Raw genomic sequence first — 14,941 nt, forward strand, 5'->3', positions numbered from 1 at the left:
CAAAAATTTTGCGTCGGGACCCGCACAGGACAAAACGTACGCCGGATCGAAAAAGTCGAAACATGGAAAATGCTCGGAATATTGCAATTAGTTTAGGAAGGAGTTCTCGGAAGAGTTTCGGGTTATAAAAACGTAAGAACGGGTAAAGTCGGCTGGTTCCCAATTATATAAAATAGTTTATAATTACTCGGAAAAAGAATTTATAAAATCCATAAATTTCCTATAAAATCATAAATCAACATAAAAATAAATAGGAAGATATGAAAATTATCTATATTTTATTTTGGACATATAAAAATTAAAATACTCAATTTATATTATTTTTAAACATCCAAACACATATACCACTTAACAAATAATTCACAGAATAAATACTGAACTTGCATAATATTTATTTATTTGTAAAAATAATTACACGATATATCCGAGATATTACAAATTCGATAAGGAAAACTTCACCTTGTTCCTAGTAGTCGCCAGTTAGAGCTTGAAAACTTCATATATGCGTAAGTAAAAGGAAATAAACTCCCCTGGACACAAGTCATCTCTCAGCCACACTTTATTGAAATAATCAATTCATTTGTGTGGTTAATATTTGGCCACATAATTCATTTTGATATAAAGTCTACACATGAAACAGAATAGAATCAGTTGTTCTGTAAATCTTCTTCTCAGACGAGAGCTGATAAAATAAGAAACAAAGAGATACAGAGAAGCTCATGCACATTGAATATCCGTTAATTTTCTCACTGAAGAAATATTATAATTTCCGATTTAACTCTTGTATGAAATAGGGGCATCATAATTATTATCCGGAATTAGATCCTTATACAAACAAAAAGTTAGACCATTGTATAGGATTTAATTTGTATATCTTTGTAGAAGCAAGAACATTGTTATTCTTGGACTGTAGCCGATTAATTTATTTACTGGAGTGTAACAACACCCCCGAGGATTTATATATGAATATATACTTCTCTGAATATGTTCATGTGTTCGTTACTTTATTGTCCTAAACACTATTCAGAGAACACAGAACTACTAACCGAATACTAAATTATATATCCGCAAAATATTCGATTTTTTTTAATTTAGTGAGTATCGTATTCAACCCCTTTCTATGATACTTCGGGACCCAACATGTTAAATAGATGAAGGTACGACTTTCATTTATAATAATGGTTTCATTACAATATTTCATGACTCAAAATTTTCATAACTACAAAATAAAAGTCTGAGTTTTGAACTTCTCAATATTATAAAATAAAAAAACGAAAGCTGGTTGCATTTTTAAAGAATGAACATTTGGCTGAATTTTTGAATACTTTCAATACGCATTTCTAACGTTCAAATATGATAATCACATATTTTACTCGAGGACGAGCAAAAGATAGGTATGGGGGCATTTGATAATCACATATTTTTGCATAATTTCATACCTATTTATTGCTTGCTTTCATATTTTAAATAAATTAATTTGTTGCATTCTCATCATTTTTTTTAGATATTTGGAAAAATGAGAAATGTGAAGAAAAGAGGAGAAAAGGGCAAAAATGGAAGAAATATAATGTCACCAAGCAACTTAAAGAAAAAGCCAAAAGAAAGAGTTGGTGGAAATCAAGGGTCAAGATCAACAAAACACACCTCTCACTTAGATGGCCAAGATTCACCCAACTCTACCATAAACCCTACTTTTTAGCTATAAATACCCCCCCCCCCTTCCCCCTTGTATTCATCACCTTAGTTTTATCTTAGTTTACCCAAAATTTTAGTAGTAGTTTTTTTTCATTTTCTAGATCTAGTTTTCATTTAAATTGTAGTAGCTTTCAATCATTGTAAACACTCTCTTCAATTAATCTCATTCAAGTCTTTTTTATTACATCTTCTCCTCTACTTTCATGTCTTGTTATATTTATATTGGGTTATGATATATTTTAAAATTTCACAAATTATATATTTGGAGATTTGAAAGGAGCCCCCTAAATTTAGCGTTATTGTTTCTTATTTTACTTTCCGGCTCCGTTTTATTTACTTTCCTGGCGAAGTCTCGTAACTCCGGCATAAACTTGTTTTGTACCCGGGGTCATGTTTTGATCATAAAGAGTTGTTTTCTTTAATTTCGATCACTTTCTTTCACCATATTGATAACTCCGGTGAGCGGGCGGCTCCGTCCGACGGCGTTCCTGGACCTTCTATGCGTGGATGGGGTGTAGCTGCTGGTTGGGCGCCTGCAAAACGACACCGGAAGGGGGGTTTGGCTCCCACGGCGCCTCCGGTGTGAGAATGAGAACAGGCTTTGGAGAAGATGAAGGGATATATGTTTATGTAATTTAGAGGCTGCTGTGTATGTGTGTTTATATGTGATGGCTGCTGTATGTTTTTGAGTGTATGAGAGTGTGTGAGTATAAGAGTAAAAATATTTTCCAACCCCTAAACCCTTCAGCCTTGGGGGTATATATAGTCCCAAGGTAGGGTTTAGGGGTAGTTACCTCTAAATCTGGGCCGTTGGATCTTGGGACCAGAGGACGCCTGGCTTGGGTGGATTGCTTACATGTGTCCAGGGGAGGACCACCTCCAGAGCGTCCTAACGGCCCCTAACACGCGCCGTGCTTGTCTGGTGCGCAGGTTGTTGATATCTGTCATAGTCACGTGCCCGCGTACCTTTGCTTGGTCGGTTGTGGGATGTGCATGTGTTTGCTGGGACCCCTCTCACTGTGGTTTTGGCCCCGATCCGGATCCGGGTATGCAGGTGGATCCGGATCCGGGGAGTAGGATAGGCCCGGGCCTGGGCTCCTATGCTTGACTGGCCTGGGAGAGGGGGGTCTTAGCAGGTCGGTTGAGCCTGCCACCCTTTAGTCCAGGTTGACGCCTATCCGGGTCTCTTATACCCTATCATTTGCCCCCCACTCCCTTATGCAGATTTTCTGGATGAGGGAGTAGAGTAGGGAGTAAAATTCCTGCTCCTGGTTGCCCCCAATCCGGATCTGGTGTGGTAGATGCCAATTCGGATTGAGGTAGAATAGTTGCTTAGGAAAAATTCCTGCTCCTGGTTGCCCCCCAATCCGGATCTGGTGTGGTAGATGCCAATCCGGATTAAGGCAGAATAGTAGAATAATCCTGGTTGACAATGATCCGGATTTTTGCTATTGATCCGGGCATTGGGCGGTGGAATTTGAAAAGTTTGGGATTTGTAACGTCTTTCAGTTCATTCCCTCCCACGAATTTGAATTTTTGGGCAGTTACTTTGCTCGATAATCGGACCATAATGATGACTTGATTTAAATATGCTTTATGTGTATATATTAATATACATATATATTTTTTTTTGTAACTGCTGGGATAACCAACCCATGGCTGCCACGTGGCGGGGGTGGTTTCTCTCCCCCTTCTCCTATAAAAGCCGCAACCCCCTTTCTTTCTTCCTTCTTATTTTCATTCTCCCAAATTCTAAAAAACCCAACAGTCTCTTCTTTCTTTTTTCTTATCTTTTCTCTGATTTCTTCTAGCTTTTTCTTTCTGGTTGCTTCTGTCTCCTTCTTGCTAGGCTCCTTTTGATTCTTTTTTGCCTTAGCCCCAATTCGGTCGAAGACAGATCTCCTGGATTGCTGAGAGTTCCCCGGACTCTTCTTGCTCATCATCTTGCTCAAATTCCATCTAAGCCCGGGCTTGTTCATCTCTGTAGAGCCTGATTGCTTCAGCGAGTTCATGGCTTGTTAAGTTAGCCATATGCTCCTCTGCAACTGGAACATTGGTGTACTTGTACTGATTTAGCTCTATGACATTTCTAGCATCCCTGATTAGAGTATGCTGTGTCAGTGGTTGCTCCTGGAAGGTCTCCCTGTCTCCCCCAGGTTCTTGAACTTGAGAGGGGTCTTGATCCTGAATGTGGGTACTGGCGGAGGGCCTACCAGCTGTACTTTTTCCTACTCTTGCCATTACCACAAATGTACAAACAACTGACCAAGATTTGAGGCTACAAATGTGGATCTGAGGTTGCTTTTTTGAAGATTACAAAAAATTTCCAGAATAACAGCAAGCAAATTTTCTGGGTTTTGCTAACGACAATACTAAGCAAGAACAGCAGGCTCTTGAACACAAAAGAAAATATGCAAGCTAAAACAGTTCTGGGTTTTAAAATCACCAAGACTATCAAACCCCAGGCTTCAAGATTACCAAGATTATCAAACCCTAAACAACTAAAACTTAACAAACAAGAGCGGGCTCACACAAACTTGGCCTAAAGCAACAAGCTCATACAAACGTGGCTAAAATGAAAACTCATATTCAAGAAAGGGTTTGGTTGTTTATGTTCTTACAGGTTTGAAAGTGGACTCTCTCAAGAGTTTGCTGATGAAGATGAATCCAGGGGCACCGAGACCCAAGGATGGAGCCCCCTCCTTCTAGCGCCAAATGATAACTCCGGTGAGCGGGCGGCTCCGTCCGACGGCGTTCCTGGACCTTCTATGCGTGGATGGGGTGTAGCTGCTGGTTGGGCGCCTGCAAAACGACACCGGAAGGGGGGTTTGGCTCCCACGGCGCCTCCGGTGTGAGAATGAGAACAGGCTTTGGAGAAGATGAAGGGATATATGTTTATGTAATTTAGAGGCTGCTGTGTATGTGTGTTTATATGTGATGGCTGCTGTATGTTTTTGAGTGTATGAGAGTGTGTGAGTGTAAGAGTAAAAATATTTTCCAACCCCTAAACCCTTCAGCCTTGGGGGTATATATAGTCCCAAGGTAGGGTTTAGGGGTAGTTACCTCTAAATCTGGGCCGTTGGATCTTGGGACCAGAGGACGCCTGACTTGGGTGGATTGCTTACATGTGTCCAGGGGAGGACCACCTCCAGAGCGTCCTAACGGCCCCTGACACGCGCCGTGCTTGTCTGGTGCGCAGGTTGTTGATAGCTGTCATAGTCACGTGCCCGCGTACCTTTATTTGGTGGGTTGTGGGATGTGCATGTGTTTGCTGGGACCCCCCTCACTGTGGTTTTGGCCCCGATCCGGATCCGGGTATGCAGGTGGATCCGGATCCGGGGAGTAGGATAGGCCCGGGCCTGGGCTCCTATGCTTGACTGGCCTGGGAGAGGGGGGTCTTAGCAGGTCGGTTGAGCCTGCCTCCCTTTAGTCCAGGTTGACGCCTATCCGGGTCTCTTATACCCTATCACATATCATTGTTAACTGGCATGTCAGTTTAGTTATTAATAAATAAAAATCGCCATTAAATCCTAGTTTGTCATGTTAAATTTTCGTAGCCACTACTGACTGGTACCCTACTTTCCTTGTCCAACTAGTTTGATTGTTCATTATGTGCATGTTTTAGTTTACTTAATTAATCTTTAGATCTCGTAATTTAAAGTATGCCTCATTTAAATAGTGTTTTACTTCTTGTGATTAAATCCAGTTTGTAGTTTTACTCATTAATTGGTTAATTAAGTACTAGTTAATTAATTTTAATATTCACCTAGTTTTTCTTTAATCATTAATTGTTCATTTAAGTAATAGTTTATTACGTAGCCTTTTCTTTTTATTACTAGTTTTGTTATCTTGGGCTTTTAATCTTTCTACCCCAACTTCTTTTTTGTCAAGGTTAAAATTTAAGTATCACACTATTTCATATTTCTTGTTCATGGCCCATTTAATTCACGAGCCCATGTTCTCTCCTGGCCCATTTCTTAATTCATGTTTTTGTCTAGTACGTAGTGTTAGTAACTAGGAGTCAATTACTTTGAATTAATCCTTGTTCCATTCCCTAAATTGGTAGTTAATTAATATTTTAGGGGTCTTAATTAGCATAGTTAGTTGTCATCATTATCTGTTAAGTTTCCACTTCATCGTTATTATATCTAATTGATGTTTGCAGGGTCTATTAATAATTACTTTAGTAATGTATGTATTTAGATTAATTACTACTTTCAAATAAATCATTGTTTTACTTCTCTGTCCCATCTCCCACACTGTTTCTGCCTTAGATTCAAAATATTAACATGCTTGCTATGCTCTTCTTTATTTACTTCTACTGACAAGCTTAGATCCTAGTTTATTTTATCGTTAGTAACTTTTGTCGTATTTTATTAATTTAAAATAATTTAAAATCCATTTAAAAATCTTTCTTTTAGTTTACCTAAGTTAAAAATTAAGAATTGCGAAAAATATATAGTCCTTGTGGAACGAATCTCAAAATATTAAAACGAAAATTGAGCGCTTGCAATTTAAAATGCATATTTTTGGCACATCAAGTTTTTGGCGCCGCTGCCGGGGACTATAACTATTTTTTGCGCCTTAATTTTTAATTTTTCGAATTAGTTGTACTTGCTCTCTTTGTTTAATTTTTTTTATTAAATTGAAGATTTGGAAAGCTCGTTTGAACTCCGAAAATCGCCGAGGCTCGAAGGAATTTTTGGAAGCTTGCTTGGGTAACCCGTATCTCTCTCTTTTCGTATTTTTCACTAGTTAAAAAAATCACAAAAAAATGAAAATTCAAAAAAAAAATTAGTTAGTTAAATACATAATTGCTGCATCATGCATTTGTTCACCTAGGAGGACCCAAGGTACGTTAAATTTCTTCTTTTATTTAGTTAGGACACGTAGTTTAAAGCATCCATAATTGTTTATCGCTTTTATATCTCGTTGTGTGTTGCATCATTTAAATAAACTTTAAGGGAAAAACCACATCACAAGATAAGGGGAGGGATTTCATCACTCTTTCCTTAGCCCACAACCATTAAATCCATCATTTTGCATATCACAGCCTTTTTAATAAAATTAAGTAGACATTAGCCCCTAGGACTTCGCGCTCAACTAGGAAGAAAACCTGAAACGATCAAATCTCTAAGTATTCATTCTTTCGTGTCTAGGCTAGCGAAAGCTTACCTGGCCATTTAGATTGATGACTAGGCTGGTGTTTAGCCTCTTGGCAATGCTTGCACCTACCTGGCCAATCAAAAAGAATACTTTTAGTTTTGTGAATTTTATTAATATCTTTTTGTTAGGAGCAAGTCTAGAGTTTTTTAGGGAACCATAGATTTAGAATTTTTCTTTCGATTTTTCACCCTTTCTTTTGCGTGTTTTAAATTCTTGCACTTATTTGCTACTTGTTTCCTATCATGTTTATGCGTACTACGTGGATTAGAGATAATTCCTCTAGGTTAGTGAGACCAATTCAGCGTACTTCCTCATCGCAATCAGAACCCGTAGAAATTCTTGAACCCGTAGTAAACATGGCAGTTTCTCTTAAGGATCGTTGTTACCCCCGCCCGTTCGGCCCAAACCTTCTTGTATTACTCTTCCACCGGTTAATGGTAATAATTTTGAAATTAAAGGTCATCATATTAGCATGTTACCTAAATTTACCGGGAGTGAAGGTGAGGATCTGTATCTACTCCAGCAATTGACCGAGGATTCCATTAGGCTTAGACTAATCAATTTCGCTCTTAAAGAAAATGCTAAAAAGTGGTTATATAGCCTACCGGTTAATTCTATTTCAACTTGGGAGGGATTCGTAGTAATTTCCTAAAAAAATATTTTCCAAATCATAAGACTACGAGACTTACAAATGAGATTAATCAATTTCATCAAAAGGAAAACGAGTCTTTTTGGAAATATTTTGAAAGATTTAAAAATCTTTTGTCCCAATGTCCCCACCACGGAATAGAAAAGTGGAGACTTTGTAAGATTGTTTACGAGGCCTTAGATAGTTCTACAACTGCGTTGTTAGAGTCTATATGTCAAGGCAAATTCATGGAAAAAGACGAGGATCAGGGTTGGGAATTTTTCGAGAAATTAGCGGAAAAGACCATGTTGTGGGAGTCTATTAGGGAGCCGAATAGGGAGCCTAGTAAGCACAATGAAACACTCGGTTCATTAGCTAACAAAGGCTTGCATTTAGTTGGTAATTTTATAGCAACCAAAGCGAAGTTAGCTACTCTCACTAGAAGATTAGAAACTTTAGAAACCACTAATGCCCCTTCCCAAGCGTCTATGTGTGTGACCTATAACTCTCATAGTCATGGACCTCAAAACTTTTAAGAGTTTGAGCAAGTGAATGCTATGTTTCAACCTAGACCTAGAAATGACCCTTTTGCACCCACATACAATCCCGGGTGGAAGAACCACCCGAATTTCTCATGGACCCAAGGATAAAACTACCAATCTTCTCAACCCACATTTCAAAAGCCTAATCCAAATTCTTACCCCACTTCTAGTCAAAATCCTTATCCAAACCCAATTCAAGCACCCTTGAATCCTCCCGGGTTTAATGATTCAGATAAGAGACTTAATTCCTTAGAAAATAGTATTGAGGTTTTGCTAAAATCTCAAACTAATTTGACTCAATCTCAACAAGCCTTCATGCAAACCATGACCCAAGATAGGAAATTATTGAATTCCATTGCCCAAGCCATATCTATGTTAGAGGTTCAAATGAGTCAATTAGCTAACACGATTTGTGAGCGCGAGAAGAATAAGTTTCCAAGTCAGCCTGAGGTGAATCCTAAATTTCCGCTTAATCAAAGACCTCATTATGTGAACGCCGTCATCTCTCTACGGTTTGGAAATAAAGTGAGAAATCGAGTTGGTGTTGATGCTAATGAAGAAGAGAATTCGAGTCCGGAACTTAATCCCTCACCTTTGAGTCCGAGTATAGATCACTCGAAGCAACCCGAGAATTTCGAGTCTAGCGAAACACCTCATTCGATTGCACCATCTTCGAAACCTAGCCCCGATTCGTCTCACGAAAGAGTCTTTACGCCGAAAGCTCCGTATCCTCAACGACTTATTTCGAACAAATAATCGGCTCAAGTAGACAAGATCTTAGAAGTTTTCAAGCAAGTTAAGGTCAACATTCCTCTTTTAGATGCCATTCAACAAATTCCTTCGTATGCTAAGTTTCTAAAAGAGTTGTGTACTCATAAACGAACCACTCATGTTCCGAAGAAAGCCTTTTTGACATCTCAAGTTAGTTCAATTCTCTCGAATGAAATTCCCGTGAAATATAAGGACCCCGATTGTCCTACTATTTCTTGTATCATAGGCAACACTTTTGTTGACAAAGCTTTACTGACTTAGGTGCTAGTGTGAATCTTCTTCCGTATTCTGTCTACCAAGAATTAGGTCTAGGTGAACTTCAAAAGACCAATGTCACACTTCAATTAGCTGACCGTTCTATCAAAATTCCTAAGGGGATAATTGAAGACGTGTTGATTAAGGTTGGTGATTTTGTTTTTCCCGTTGATTTTATGGTCCTAGAAACTGAACCGGTCAAAAATCCTAAAAATCAAATCCCGATCATTCTATGAAGACCTTTTCTAGCCACATCCAAGGCTTTGATTAATTGTTGGAACGGTTTAATGAAACTAACATTTGGAAATATGACCAGTGATCTCAATATTTTTCATGTCGGAAATCAACCCAATGACTATTTTGACTAACACATGGAAATTAATTTAATTGATAAAATGCTTGATCATGAAACCATGAGTGTCGATGATGCTCTTGAGTTTTGCTTAAATCATTTTGGTCAAAATTGGGTTGATTCCGATTACACTAATGAGGTCAATAAGATGTTAGAGTCCACCATTCCTATAACTAACCAAGAGCTTGAACCACTCCCTTTGTCCCTTTATTAAGCTAGTGAACCAGTTGAGCCAAGTCCACCAGAATTAGAACTCAAACCTCTTCCTAACACTCTTAAGTACAAGTTTCTTGGTCCTAATAAATCTTTTCCCGTCATAATTGCGTCTAATTTGACCCCATCTCAAGAAGAGGAACTTTTAAGTGTGCTTAAAGAGAATAAGGAAGCCATAGGTTGGAGTATTTCTGATATTAAAGGAATTAGTCCGGCAATTGTCTAACATAGGATTCACTTGGTTGATGATGCTAAACCAGTTAGGGAGCCACAAAGGAGGTTGAACCCAACTTTGATGGAAGTTGTTAGGAAGGAAATTCTTAAGTTCCTAGATAATGGGATCATCTTTCCCATTTCTGATAGCTCGTGGGTGAGTCTGATTCAAGTAGTACCTAAGAAATCGGGTATTACTGTAGTGACCAACGAGAATGACGAGCAAGTTCCCACTCGTGTTCAATCTGGTTGGAGAGTGTCTATAGATTATAGGAAACTCAATTCTGCCACTAGAAAAGATCACTTTCCTTTACCATTCATCGATCAAATGTTAGAAAGGTTAGCGGGTCATTCCTATTATTATTTCCTAGATGGTTTTTCCGGCTATTTTCAAATCTCTATTGCTCCTGAAGATTAAGAAAAGACCACGTTCACATGTCCTTTTGGAACGTTCGCTTATCGTTGTCTAGCTTTTCGTTTGACCACGACCCCTGCTACATTTCAACGATGCATGATGAGTATTTTTTTCGATATGGTAGGTGAATTCCTAGAAATTTTCATAGATGACTTTTCCATCTTTGGTTCTTCTTTTCATCAGTGTCTAAACCACTTTGACCTAGTTTTGAAAAGGTGTAAAAAAGCGAACCTCATTCTTAATTGGGAAAAATGTCATTTCATGGTTAAAGAAGGAATCGTCCTTGGTCATAAAATCTCGGAAAAGGGAATTGAAGTTGATAAAGCTAAAATTGATCTCATTGTTAGTCTCCCTCCACCAAAATTGGTCAAAGCAATTCGCTCATTTTTAGGACATGCGGGTTTTTACAGGCGTTTCATTAAGGATTTTAGTAAAAAGGCAAGACCCTTGACCACTCTTCTTTCCAAAGATGTCAAATTCGAGTTCAATAGTGATTGTTTACAATCTTTTGAACACCTTAAGAAGTAATTGACTTCATCCCCGATAATTAAATCTCCCGACTGGAATGAGCCTTTTGAGTTTATGTGTGATGCCTCCGACTATGCAGTTGGGGCAGTTTTAGGGCAACGAATCAATAAGATACCTCATGTTATATACTACGCTAGCAAGACCTTAAATGATGCCCAACTTAATTACTCAACTGTAATATCCCATATTTTCAAATATTATTATTATTATTATTTGGAATTATTTATGTGATTTTATGTGAATTTTGGTGAATTATCTGATAATTGGAATTGATGTTTGGGTGTTTATATGTGACATTAATTGAATATTTGAATTTTTATATGTCCAGAATAAAATATAGATAATTGTGATATTTTCCTGGTAATTTTTGGATTGTTATATGATTTTATAATGATTTATGTATTTATTAATTATTTTCTGAATAATTACAAAATTATTTTATAAAGCTGGGAATCGTCCAACTTCAACCGTTTTTACGTTTTTACAACCCGAAACTCTTCCGAAAACTCCTTCCTACCTAATCTGGTAATTCCGGACATTTTCCGTGTTTTGACTTTTTCGATCCGGATTACGGTTTGACCCGTGCGCGGCCCGGCGCAAGATTTTTGATACGATAGTTATTTTGATAAATCAATAAAACTCGTATTCTCGAGTGACGGGATATTTTATATTATTTTCGTATATAGTGTTTTATGAAAAGCCCGGTTTTAATGATTATCCAATTCTGGTATATTAGGTCACACACACTGTAGAACGGGGTTGAATACAGTGTTTAGCACAATCAAATCGAATATATGAACTCAAGTAACAGAAAACAAATTTTATTCAATACAATAGACTCTGTTACAATATGGAACTGTCCTCTCTCAGTGATGAATAAATTATCACGAGAGCTGCTAGAGTTACAAAGAATAATAACTTCGATAATCGTAACACTTATAGTGTAAACTCCATGCCTGTGTTTATATACTACACAGTTACAAGATAATATTATAATTGATATGGAATATAATTCTGCTTCCTAAAATATATCAACTAGTTATCTTTTCTTCCAAGTATTCTATTCTTCATAGAATTCTTTCTTCATGCATATTTATTTCTGTCTTAGTCTCGATCTTTTTCCTTTCAATCAGTCGCCTGCCTTATCTAAAGTCATCTCAAGTCCTGATATTATCTCCTGATAAATATCTTCTGATCACTTAAGTTTTGATAACTTAAGTTCTGATATCTTAAGTTCCGTCTTCAGTATAAGTGCTGATTTCCAGTTAAGTATTGATTTGTCCTGTTAGGTAAGATCTGAAAACTAAATACAAATCATATTACACATGACATTATCAAATATATCTAACAATCTCCCCCAATTTGTAAATTAGCATAATATACAAGTTTAACAGATATTTGATGATGTTAAAAACATTAAGTACAAATGCATGAGAATTTGACTAGATAACTACAACTTACAGTCCTTTCAGCTTTACCATCTATAACTTCTGATAACAGCTTCAGTCTGTATATACTTCAAAATTTAAGCAGTTGTAGATTGTTGGATATAGAAGGAGTTCAAGATTAAAGATAGATTCATCTATGATAACAATGCAGAGGATGATAACTCAACATAGACAGGACTTGCAAATAATCCTATATCCATTGAAACTAGTACGAAGATAGAAGACTTGACATATACACAATGATCTGGAAAGCTACAGTGAAGAAGTCGTCAACAGAAGTTCGAAGGTAGTTCATTAATATGTTCATTCATCGAAGGAATAAGGTTGAAGATATTCGAAGTAGCAATATGGATTGGTGTGAAGGTTATAAGGGTTTCAGTGAAGCTGATTTGATATGGTAGAAGACTTGACAGTGAATTGTATAGTCTATAGTACGAAGGCCTGAGAGTGGAACTAGTCGTTTGTGAACTAGACCATTGCACTAGGCGTCAATGATCCGTGAAAGGAAACTAAATACTATCATTCGAAAGACTGTCAAGTGAGATTCGTATTCAAGAAAACTGTTTGAAGATTGAAGATGAAGCTCAGAAGACAGGAAGACATGAAGTGGTATGACTCAGGGATTGCACAGATCAAGTTTGAGAATGTATAAGAAGTCAAGTACAAGTTCAAAAGGGATTCAAGTCAATATTCCAGGAGTTGTTGGTCAAGCAAATAGCATGTATAAAGATTTGGCCAAGTAAGGAACACTCTAGGAGTAAAATTCGACTACTAGAAGCCAAATGTGGTCCACTAGTCGATTTCTATAGCTACTAGTCGAATTGTGCAAATCATAAATGTTTCTAAGGCAAGATTCAAGCAAAAATCGACTACCATATTCTACTAGTCGATTTTAGCATCCTAAATATCGACTAGTAGCAACTTGGTGTTTTAATCTAAGTCAAATCCCTACCTTGCAATAAAAATCGACTTCTGCTCTATTCAACTTCTAGAAAATCGACTTGTGGAGTAACTTGAAAGCTACTAGTCGATTTCCTTGAGTAAAAATCGACTAGTAGAGTGTTTGAGTAGAAATTCTAGTCAACTCTCCTCTTGGAACATGATTCGACTTCCAGTAATTCAAGGAAACTTTAATTTGACTTGTGGATTTCGACTACTGCACATATTCAGATCTATTTACTTGGACGAGAGCTTGCCACGTCTCCAAGTCTATTCACCTACCTATATCTATCAGTTCAACAGTGAATTGAATAAGCAATCACAATCAGAAACAGTAGCGTTGCTCTCGCTCTTTGGAGATTCGTTCTATCAAATCATCAATTTTCGAAGTGAAGTGCTGCTGAATTTTATACAGAATTCTAGTCTTACATAGGAACACTCAAAAGCATTAAAGCCTTGTATTGATAGCTTGTATCTGATAGGTTATATAGCTTTTTAGAGTGATAGCGATACACACATTTGATAAGTTATCTTTTATAGTGTGTAGAGTTATTGTTGCTTTGTTTATGTTTGTAACAAAGTTTGTAAGCAACCCACTCGGAGATTTTTCTTAATAATATAAGATCAATCCCCCGAAGCTCTTGTGTTTGTGTTTGTTTTTCATATTATCTTTATCCGCTGCGAATTTATTTGAAAAACGAACGATAATACATTCACCCCCCCTCTGTATTAACCTAGTGGACCTAATAATTGATATCAGAGCTTGTTGATCGATATACGGATCAGATCCTTTAGGTTAGGAAGTTTTGTGTTGGATTTTGGTTGAACGGAGACTGGGATAGCTTCTGGTTGTGTAGATTGGATTTCTGTTGATTGGTTGTGTTGTGTGACTGATTGGATAGTTGCAGTTTGAGACCTCATATTGCAAAAATTTTACAGATCTGTAAAAATGAGTTTTCAAAAGATTGGCGGTCTTAAGCTTCCGAAATTCGATAAGGCAAACTACAATCTATGGAAGAAGAGGATGCTTCTTTATCTCAGAGCTGCAGATCACAGATACATTAAGGTCATCGAGAAAGGACCATTTGTATTTGAGATAGAGGATCCAAATGATGATGAGAAGAGAATTCCTAAGAATCCAAATGACTACACTGAGAAGGATATTGAATTGGATAGTCTGGATGCCAAGGTGCAGCACTTGTTGATGGAATCCATGAATGATGACATGAGCCATCAAATTGTTATGTGTGAAAATGCTAAGCATATGTGGCAAACCATAGAGTTGTTAATGGAAGGAACGGAAGACGTTAGAGAAAACAAGCTTGATATTCTGACTACCTAGTACGAGGCATTCAAATCTCTCCCAGGCGAAAACATAACTTCGGTCTTTGAAATATTGAACAAGTTGATAAATGAATTGAACATCTACGGGAAGAGATATGAACAGAAAGAGATAAACAGGAAGTTTATGTTGAAATTGCCCACTCATCTCATAAGTAAAGGAGATTCAGTTCGTGAGCGCTTGGACTTCAAGACTATGTCTCTGGACAAGTTATACGGAAAGATGAAGACTCATGAAGTGGAATTGGAACAGAAAAAGATTATATATAGAAGTGGTGAAGTGGACGTGAAGAATGCTGAGTTACTGAAGACAACTACTCTTGTAGCTAGTAAACACAGGGACTTGGACATAACTGCTGAAAAGCCAAAGACAAATGATCAAGTGCTTTGTGATGCTGAAGTTGATGATGGAAATCTCTCTGGAGATCCAAGGGA

The 14,941-nt window shown here is 37.4% G+C and overlaps 1 non-coding gene across 1 annotated transcript; it reads right to left on the minus strand.

Moving 5' to 3' along the window:
• Positions 1–7,542: 7,542 nt before the first annotated feature.
• LOC141675885 (small nucleolar RNA R71) lies at positions 7,543–7,649 on the minus strand. The gene has a single exon (XR_012556513.1). It is a non-coding gene; the product is annotated as a small nucleolar RNA R71 (small nucleolar RNA).
• Between the last annotated feature and the right edge of the window lie 7,292 nt (positions 7,650–14,941).

This window comes from Apium graveolens, chromosome 7 (assembly GCF_009905375.1).
Source record: "Apium graveolens cultivar Ventura chromosome 7, ASM990537v1, whole genome shotgun sequence".
Classification (NCBI taxonomy): Eukaryota; Viridiplantae; Streptophyta; class Magnoliopsida; order Apiales; family Apiaceae; genus Apium; species Apium graveolens.